The sequence below is a fragment of the Bicyclus anynana genome, chromosome 16 (genome assembly GCF_947172395.1).
Source record: "Bicyclus anynana chromosome 16, ilBicAnyn1.1, whole genome shotgun sequence".
NCBI classification, from domain to species: domain Eukaryota; kingdom Metazoa; phylum Arthropoda; class Insecta; order Lepidoptera; family Nymphalidae; genus Bicyclus; species Bicyclus anynana.
In genome coordinates this window covers 11,203,272-11,214,386 of record NC_069098.1, presented here as the reverse complement: position 1 = coordinate 11,214,386, position 11,115 = coordinate 11,203,272, and the positions used below count along the sequence as shown (strand labels likewise).

At 37.0% G+C, this 11,115-nt stretch overlaps 1 non-coding gene across 1 annotated transcript; it reads left to right on the top strand.

The window, feature by feature from the left end:
* The first annotated feature begins 10,811 nt into the window (after positions 1–10,811).
* Positions 10,812–10,884, top strand: Trnar-acg (transfer RNA arginine (anticodon ACG)). The gene has a single exon. It is a non-coding gene; the product is annotated as a tRNA-Arg (tRNA).
* The last annotated feature ends 231 nt before the right edge of the window (positions 10,885–11,115 follow it).

Genomic DNA, 11,115 nt, shown 5'->3' with positions numbered 1-11,115 from the left:
CATCCGGTGCTTACTGGTGGATATTACACAGGAAGTAAATGATATTTTGTCAATTGATTTGATGTTTTTTAATAGTATATACCAGCAGGATTAGGGCAGCCTTAAAAAATATTCTGCCTTTCTTCCAACAAATTTTCATAGCACTTGAGTTTACTTTACACAATCGTGTCTGGAAAAGCCCGTAAACCCGTCGATCTTACCAGATCTCTCCGGTGGTGTTGCTTTGCAATCTCATGTGTTAATAAGTTAATTTATTTAAAAACTTGCAATTTGTGTACCACAAAACAAGAAAAGAGTAACATAGTACTTGAGAAGCAGAATAGATAAAGCTAACGTATTCGTGCAGGCAACCTTAGGATTCGGAAATCGCGAGAACAAAAAACTCGAACTGGAAATTAGTATAAGTACATGCAAAATAAATACCATTGGATGTCATAACAGTAGTGAATTAGATTGTCGAATGCCTACTTGGAGTGCAATTCAGCATAGAAAAGAGAACGAAACAAAACCATATTATAGTAACTACGCGTGTTTAAGATGTGTAGTCTGCACTTTATTCTGATTTACCACATTCCATAAAATGTATAGGTCCATACACAAAATCCACCTACTTTAACCTACTAAATAAATAAAGGAAATCTCCGAAACTAATCGAACCAGTAAACAACTGAAAAATCTAATTAAGTTCACGTTGATAACCTTTTAAATTTTGAAGTACGTCTCATTTTCCGTTAACTCTTCGCTGAAATAGATCTTTATTCCTTTAAAGATAGGAACAGAATTTACTGGCACAACAACGCTTTGATAACGGGAACAACGACGTAATTATTTAAACTAAATAACTGATTTTAAATCTTATTATGTTATACATAGAGTACAATTTCGTTTGTTAGTAAAGATGTATGGAGTCGTTTTATTATAAAAATGTTTATGTTTATAGCGATCTGTTGTGGGGAAGTTAAAAAGAGACGGGCGTATGTAAGCGTGTGAAGTATCGTATGATCAATACATCGGGGGCTGCGCGAGGAGGCCCTCTGGCGCCGTAATGTTCGTTTTCTTACATTTGCATGCTAATTGCCGTCACCGCTCAGAGTCCTTTTGTCCGTGTGTGACATAATTGCAGGATTAGCGTTGGATTTTTTTTCTGTAGAATACTTTAGTGGAGGTATTTTCCCCGTTTCAGATTGTCGCGTTATTTTTTATTGCAGTGCGCAAAACTTTTTGTCCGTTTCGGTAAATGTAGCGTGTGTCTATAAGTGTATATGCTTATAGAATGAATAACTCTGAGTTTGTATGTATTCAAGTTCGTAGGGAAAACTCTAATAAATTACTATTAGGTATTGAAATTTATTTTATGGTTGTCCGCACATAGAGACAAATAACAATAGTCAAGTTAAAAGTAACCAATTGAACGCTGAATAAAATTAGGCATAGGTATATAAAATTAGGATATAATACTTACCTATATGTAATATAATAATTTTACCAAAATAGGTAATACAAAAATATAGTAAGTAAGTACCCTTTTCCTTGATAATCCATGCAAAAAATAATATTTTCTCGCGGGATAAGCGAGGCATACGTTAGTTTTCAATATAAATTATACAAATGAGTGTCCTAAAAAGGCAGCCATAAGAGAGGAGTCCATTCTTTCCGTAGTCTCCAGACGAATTGTACATGTACCTAAATATTGTCTAAAAACTTCATAGACAACCATGGATGCTCTGCCAAAAAACGTACCGGGAAAGTAAAAGACGTAGAGCATTATATGCCAGTAGTCATCCAGAGTAGAACTACTGCCAAGCTTATTTCTACCACCAAGCTTCATTAATAAATCCTGTGTCTGAAGGATATCAACATCATTAACAACTCATATCCGGCTCACTGTTGAGCACGAGTGTCCACACAATAAGAGGAGTAAGGCTCTACCACGCTGACCCAATGCTTATTGACAGATTTCCCACACGTAAAGAACAAAAAAATCTTAGGTATGCAGGTATCGTCAGGCTTCCTTACGATGTTTTTCCATGATGCATATATAACTGAAAAGTCGAAAGAATCGGAGGAGCCCTGGTTCAAACCTACGCCCTTCGAATCGAAGGCAGAGGTCATATCCGCTGGGCTGTCACGGCTGCCTAAAGAATATGGTTGCCGGTAAAAGAGGCACATGGGCAGACATAGTTCAGGTTCTTAGGCGTAGAGTGACTTTGTAGAACATCAGGTGAACCATTCACTTACTCCGCCAACTATCACGAGTAAGTACTGTAACAAATTAAATAAATACCTACCTATCACAGTAACAAAGACGTAAATCAACAGCAGATCTTGAAAATCACGTACATAATAGTTAAACATATAAAATACAAGAAAACGCTTCGATACATGACAAATACGCAAAAAATATGTTTTTTCAAAAATGTCAGTTATCTAGTTTTCCCTCTCCGCCCACGATATATGCAGGGGCATACGGCGAGCAGGGGAATATCATTACTACAATATAAATGTAAGCAAGAAACCAAGAAACAATAAATATACGGTTTTCTGGCACCGAACTGAGATTTGCGGCGCGAGGCGGGCGGGCGGTTGCTAGGCAACCCACCCCAGCCACCCTACCGGATCACTTTTAAACTTTCATGTCGGGAAGTTTTTAAGGTTTGCTTGCGGCTTTAGAACTCGTCTCTTTTTGTTCATAGCCTCCTTATGTCAAGAAATATGAAGTGCTTTTCTTCTTTTTATTTTTGTACCTATAAATGGACCAAGGATTTTACGTAAATACAGAAATCTTTCTTTATTTGAAGTAAAAGAATACTTTGATACTAAAAAATAAATTTACATATAGCACCATATCCTACCTTACCTTACTTTCATAGAAGTAGTGTGTAAACACTAAAGGAAGCGAAGGGCGTGTGACGTCATACTAAAAAGTAACTTAATCGTCTTGTTTTCATTCATGTTATAAATACTCCATGTAAAACTAATGTATGTACGTATACCAGACTGTTTTTTTGGTGATTTACTAGCTTTACGGTTGCAATATAAAATATATATTTTTAACTAGTGGACGCCCGCGACTTCGTCTGCGTGGAATTTAGTTTTTCACAAATTCCTTCGGGAACCATGTATTTTTCCGAGATAAAAAGTAGCCAGTGTGTTAATCCATGCTATAATATATCTCAATACCAAATTTCAGCTAATTCAGTTAAGTAGTCGAGGCGTGAAAGAGAAACAAACATTCATATCATTAAATCATCAGTCTTCGCAAATCTCGGGAAACCATGGATTTTTTCAGGATAAAAAGTAGCCCTGTGGGTTAATCCAGAGTAAAATCCATTTTCATTCCAAATTTTAGCCAAATTGCTTCAGTAGTAGCGGCGTTAAAGAGTAACAAACATCCATACAAACTTTCGCGTTTATAATATTAGTAGGATTTGGTAAATAGTTATTACATACATTTACAGTGTACTATAAAAACAAAAAAAAACAATTGGTTAATGTATTCCATAGTGTTTGTGTTGTAAAATATAATCACCTTTCACTGCAAATACATCAACTTACCTACAACAATAACATGGAATACTATAAAATATAGTGGAAAGGCTGTACGTTCACCGATCTTTGCATGTTTGCATTAAAAAAAAACTAAGTAAGTAGAGAGTACAGAGGTTGCTTGCTTTTACATTCATTATCCGTTTAAGCTTCGTGTCTTTTGTGTCATATTATTTCATACACAGGTAAGTGGCGTGGTGAATTACCTGACACTTTCCGAGATTAAATGAGCGGTGAAAATGTTTTTCGCCCTTTTTCCACATACTGCGAGCACTTTATGGCAACGCTTATGTGCTTTAGAGGTTGCTGATATGTATACGACGCTACTAAAATGCTGTCAACAAATTTGGTCCTTTTTATTTACCTAGAATTTCCAATTGAATATTCAAAATGAACAAAAAAAGTTTTACTAGTTTTTCAACTACACAACGACTTAACATTAGTAGATAACATTTTAACAATGTTCATTGTTTATCTATGACAAATACTTTTTTAATGTTACTCTAACTTCTATACGAAATTCTAAGGATCAATAGTTCAACGTTTAACGAGCAATACCGAGAAATCGTGGGTGCCTTCGTGCCACAGAATACAGAATAGTACAAGTTGTCGTACCAACTTCAAACAGTCTTTACGATTAAGTTGGAGGGCAATTAAATAATGGTCATATTAAAAGTTTAGTTTTTTTAGTTACACATTTCTTCCAAAAATTCCTCAATGTCTGAGGACGAAAACTTCGAATAGAGCTTTTTGACTGATGACTGATTCCAAAACTTAGTTGCTAACTGTGGGCCTCATCAGAAGGCTGAGAGTTACAAAGCGGATGGTGGAACGAGCTATGATCGGAGTATATTTGCAATATTTGCATGATCTAATCTCTGTACAGTCTACAGTACAAGCTTAAGTGACTATGAGCGGGAAACATAGTTCGAAGACTATCGGCTCTTCATAATAGGGTCCCAAGGTGCTAGTGTGTGGGTCGACCGCTCACCAGGTAGACTTACGACATCAAGCGAGTCGCAGGGATCCGCTGGATGCAAGCGGTTCAGGATCGTGATGTTTGGAAGTACTTACAAAAGGCCACTGTCCTGCAATGAACGTCCGTCGGCTGATTTGATGATAAAAGACGTGGCAAAGGTTCTTTACAAAAAAAAAAAAACTCTAAAACTCGTACCAAACTTTAGATAATCTAAGACACAACAAACAACAAAGATCGCAAATAAAATAATGTAACCATCACACGGCGTCCCAGATTTTTGTAGACGGGGAAAGTTTCCGACCGGAGTGAGTGTATCGTACAAAATTGATGAAGCAACAGAAACCGCATCCGCGGGCCCGAAGGTGCTTTTAGCCCCTAATTGGCGAGCTTTTAAGACTGCCGCGAGTTTGTTTGACGTCGCTTGTACTGTCGCGTACAAAGCGTTTTATTTCTTTTTCATAAAGTTTATTTTTTGAAGTTATAACTTCTCATGGGAGAATAACGCTTTGTAACGTAACGCGTTACATCTGAAGTTGTCACGTTTGACACTTGCACTTTTTCATACCAAAATTAAAAAAAAATAATAATAAGGAAACGGCGTTGTCAAACACAGTGATTTTATATACGTGTTATAAAATACTCCTAACTACAGTTCGTTTCACTCTTGGAAGTTTGCCGCAATACACGATAATAGTACCTAAGTATTATGAACGTCACACAGGCGACTGACTGATCACAGATAACAGATCAATAATACTTTACAGACTATGTAAGGATATTTGCTTCTATGTGCTATGGCGTAGGGTACTTTCTTTAGGTTATTTCATTACCAATATGAGGAATAGATGTAAATGCGCTATGGTATGTGTATATGGCTATAAGGTTATTTTTTTAGTTTATTTCATTACCAACATGAGGAATAGCTGATGTAAGCCGCAAAGCTTCAAGTTCACCAGTCAATATAGCCTTCACATCGAAACACAACAATTTTTGGCGGCAGAAGTAAATAAATTATAACAAGGATAAAAAAGGTAAATTATTCATGATGAGTAAAGTCGAAAATGGATTCAAGTCTGAAACGTCAAGGTATGAGGTTTCCAAACGCATAACATAACTAGGTAACTGAATAATTACATGTCGACACTACCTACTTATGAAAACTTTAAAAAAAAATTATATTTGTGAGTTTATCGGTGGAAATATTTGAATGCTTTTTTGTGCCAACTGTACCTACCATTAAATTAGATTAGAAAATCCAAATCAGACATTTGAACCAAGATTTAAGTATTCAGATTACAAAAGTAGGATTCATATTCCTAAAGTGTTACACTTAGTGGGTATTGTTAACATGTGGTATTTTATTATCTTAGTACATATTATTATAGGTGATGCCTGGATATACTAAAGCGATTTACCTACTGATATCCCAAGGTGCTGAAATGGCGACCAGAAACCACAACACCAGAAAGCGCAGTGTTGGTCGACTCCCACTATGTGGACCGAGGACATCATGCGGGTTGCAGGAAGTCGCTGGATGCTGGCGGCTCGAGAGCGTTGTGCTTAGAAGTCCATGCAAGGGACGTCCATCGGCTGATAATGGTGACGAAACTGATTTTGAAAATTCTTTTACTAATAGAAAGCCACGTTTAACGTTCCGGTACGATGTTGTGTTGCAGCCGCATTGTGGATTTTCATGTAACTCCTAACAAGTTAGCCCGCTACTACCAAGTACTAACTTGTATGTTCGTTATAGAATATAGTCTGTCTGTCTGTATGTTCGTTATAGAAACAAAAACTAGACAACGGATTTTAACGAAATTTGGTACTATTATTATTCATACTCCTGGGCAGATTATAGTAAACTTTCATCACGCTACGATCAATTTTCAGCAGCAGAGTAGTGAACGGAAATGTTGGGAAAATGGGAGAAGTTACTCCATTTTTACAGCGATACTACGTAAGGGCTGGATTAAAGAAGTCCAAGGGCGGACAAAGTCGCAGGCGTTAGCTGGTACTTTCATAATTTAACTTCTCAACCTCACTCAACCTCAACCAAACAATTATCAAAACAGAAGTATACATACGAGTCACACACGAGACACGAGAGTCAATGGATCCAGAGGAGGTGAAACACATCCCAGCCAAGAAACTGCTGCTGTACCTGGCAGCAACCAGTATTGGAGGGGATATCTAGTCAGTGGCGATCACAATAGATAGGTAACGGTCAACGTGATACAGGACCTCAAGAGACCTGCAGAGCCGCGACATCAAGAAGAAGAAGAAGAAGATACATACGAGTTTCAACGCGCTTTCTGTCAGTTGCCTACTATTAAACGCTTCTGTATTCCTTACCACTTCACTATAGATTTACACACAGGTCTACATCCATAGATCCACAGACTTCCAAAAGTAAAATAACTCGTTCACAAAAATGTACACGACTATTTAAAAAAGAATAAGTTGCCACGTGCCGACAATAAAAATACTTCCCGTTCCAATTTCAAAACTAAAGAGGGCGGTTACAGCGCGCGCGCCTAATTAGGTGGCAATTTTGACAGCGGGGCAACCATGAATTTACTTGTCAAAATATTTTTAACAAACAATCGGCGCTCTAATTCTGCAACTATAACGTCACAACCCACTACGAAATAACAAAACAAAACCACAATTAGCATAATAGTTACTTGTATAAAACTGTTTTGTGTACCATTGTTAAGTGTAACAATAAAAAAATGTCGGGAGGAAATATTTTTTGTACTGGCAACACACGATTCTGAAATTGTCATTTATATCGTACAATTTATTAAATTGCGTCTCCCAATTAACCTGCCTAACAAATCGGGGTTCTAATATAAATATTTAATCATGGAAAATGGTTGGAAATGGAATAATTATAAGGTTACCTCTCAAACGATTCGCGGCATTGAAAAAGGGTGGGCTTTTAAGGGAATTGCAGGCGCTGTTTCGCCTCTTTCATTCTGGCTTTACTAGCCCTTTTAAGTCCCTACGTCCCACGTGTAACCGTACATCGTATATCTATCTCTTACTCTCTACATACTACAAAATATAGTCTACTTTCCGTATACTAAATCGGTTTGTGCCTATAATTCTTCTATGAGTAAGCGCAGGATATCGCAGTAGAATCTACACTGACTAAAAACTCAAATCAAATAACCTCGATAGCTCAATGGTAAGAGCGATCGAACTCATCACAGAGAGGTGGTGGTTCGATCCCCGCCCCGTTGGTCTATTATCGTACCCACTTCTAATATAGTATTTCCCGATTAGTTGGAGGGGAAAGGGAATATTGGTTATATTTAATGTAAGATATAGTATTTAAAAAAAACTGATTTATTATTGTTATGGAGGACAAGAAACTCAGATTTCAAATACTATTTTAAAATTGTTATTATTTACAACTACCGGACGCCCGCGACTTCATCCGCGTGGAATTTAGTTTTTCACAAATCCCTTGGGAACCATGGATTTTTCCGGGATGAAAAGTAGCCTATGTGTTTATCCAGAGTAAAATCTATTTCCATTCCAAATTTTAGCTAAATCGCTTCAGTAGCCGCAGTGTAAAAGAGGAACAAACAAACTTTCGCCTTTGTAATATTAGTGTGATATTGATAATGAACAATAGGCTGCAATTGCATATATTATGTTTATCAATCTTTTAAAGATATCTATATAACAATCATCACGTATAACGTACAACGTTTTACTCAGACGGTCGCATGCGAAGTCGCTGGCTTGACAATGCAAAACATAATTTCCAAAATTGACTCAACTTGAATCGAGCCTTGGAACTTCCGATTAAACAGCCATTCCAGAGATAGTAATATGTACGTATAGATAGTCAGCATCTAAAGAAGCTGTTATGTTCGGGTCTGGGGCGCGGCGTCCGCCCGTAGCTATTAAAAACTTATTAAACATCATCTCGAGCAATTACTCCCCCCCACGCACCCCTTTCTAGTCAGGAATTACCGGGATATCATTGGCCGTTATATTGTAAGGGATTTTAATCACTGCCATCAATGTTTCCTAATTATTATTAAGGAAAATCTATCTTTTGATTACTTACTTTCTATTTCGGGTAAGTTTTCCTTTCATCGTTATCAACCCATATTCGGCTCACTGCTGAGCTCGAGTCTCCTCTCAGAATGAGAGGGGTTAGGCCAATAGTTCACCACGCTAGGCCTAATGCGGATTGGCAGACTTCACACACGTAGAGAATTAAGGAAATTATCTGGTATGCAGGTTTCCTCACGATGTTTTTCCTTCATCGTTTGGGACACGTGATATTTGATTTCTTAAAATTCACATGCCCCGGACCGGATTCGAACCCACACCCTCCGGAATCGGAGGCAGAAGTCATATCCACTGGGATATCACGAGTTTTCCTTTACGTGTTACATATTAGTAATTAAGTAATCTATTTACTTCATCAAAGTTTTCCAAATGGCGATAGTCTTGTGAACTGTAAAAGAAAAAGTAAATAACTGTAAAAGAAAAATTATCGGACAGATTAAAGATGAATTAAAAATGTCGTAAAACGTTCTAGTAAAAATTTTTCATTATTAAAGTAGAATTAGCAAGATTTTTTATAGATATATGTAAATTGCCGCATGGTTAGGGTAGGTCAGGACCGGGGATGGGCATTCCCTAAAGCTAACAACGAGGCCAATGAGACAGTTGAACTACTACTAGAATAGATAAACTGTTCCTTGTTTCTATACTACTATAGTATCAGGTTATAGGTACAGTCATGAAGCGAAGCGCTCGGACGCCGGATGTGGTTCCCGCAGGAAACATGTCGCCGTCTCCGCGGAGAAGCCTGCCTGCAAGCGAAGCCTTAAATGAATAGTATTGTAGAGGTATAAATTAAATTATTAAACACTGAATCTTTCAGAATTTATTCTATTAATTATATCTGAAATCTTAATATAAAGAACAGGTAAGATTTGATGTTTTTATTGTTTGTTATAAATGATGAGCTCCAAAACTGGACTGATTTTAAAAATTCTTTCGCTGGTGGAAAGCTGCATTATGAGCGAGTAACAGACGCTTTATTGTATCTCCGTATTCCCATGGGAATAAGAACTACGTGGGTAAAACCGTGGGAGGTCTGCTAGTAATATGTATAAAACAAAATCACGTGAGTTACATTTATAGTTGGAATGGCTGAACCGATTTTTATAATATTTCATTTGTTTGATTTACCTCCAACAAATGGAATATTATACAATTATGTGTTCCGTCTACGTAAAATTCGTACCCACTGCAAATGACAGTCAATAACGAGAAAAAATAAAAGTACTCGTAAGAAGGTATATCCAAGTGACGAGTTTTCCTGAGGATAAGAGTCTATGGCTGTCAGACCAATATACAAATCAAAGTGATCATATAAATATTCTATTTTTCTTTTTAAGGTACGAACAGAAATTCCAATCAAAAATTATATTTGATCACTAAATATCCACCTACTCAAGGAATGAATAAAACTCCATGCAGTATATAATTTAACAAGATTACCCGTAGTAAGATCACACAGCATCCAGCCACGTGGCCCCAATAATATTTTGAAAAGAGGTATAATTTGCCTCTCAACCCCCTATATCGCAAATATATCGCATAGTGAGGGTTGGGTGGGCGTTCCCGGCACATGTCCAAACAAATGTCGCAAATTATTTGCCGATTTTCTCAAAACAGAATTGCCTCGGACTGCATCGTTGGTATAGTGGTTAGCCTATGAGGCTTAATCACGATGGCCTGGGTTTCGTACTTAGGTCGGGCCATGGAATACCAACTGGCTATTCTTTCTTCTTAGAAATTTTCAGTCAGTATTTAATTTTTTTAAATTAAATACTGACTGATAATTTTTTTAACTGAAAAGACATCGTACCGGAAAGCTAAATCGCTTGGCGGTACGTCTTTGCCGGTATGGTGGTAACTAGCCACGGCCGAAGCCTCTCACTAGCTAAAGACGTGTCTATCTTGCAAAAAACGTGTTGTCACACTGAAAAAAGCAGTTCCTCCTTTTAACATTAGGTATCTGTCAGTGAAAGTCCCATCAAAATTGGCCCTACCATTTCGAAGATTAGCCGGAACACACAAAAATGTTGTTTAATGATTTTTTTTTAAACATGTAAGGTAGTAAGATAATTACTTTTATATGAATTTAGTGGAAAGCTATTGATTAGAAATTACACACAAACACTTCAATCTTGTTTATTTATATAGATGTAGGTTGTTCAAATGTTAATTTTGGCTGAACCTCATCACCGGCCCTGTGGCGCAATGGATAACGCGTCTGACTACGGATCAGAAGATTCCAGGTTCGAATCCTGGCAGGGTCGATTAAATAATGTTTTTGTTCCAATTGTAAGTTAATAAATAACATCTTTTTTTTTAATTTTGACTATGTTTATTTTATGAAAAAGTTAATAATTGTTTTTATTACGTCTACGACCAGTGGCGTTGTTTTTATAGATGCAGTATTTCAGAGATGCAGCACTTCTGCATACTGCCTACCCAGTGTAATCATTAAGAATCTGTAAAGTAAAAGGAATTTTCCGTTTTTTTCAATT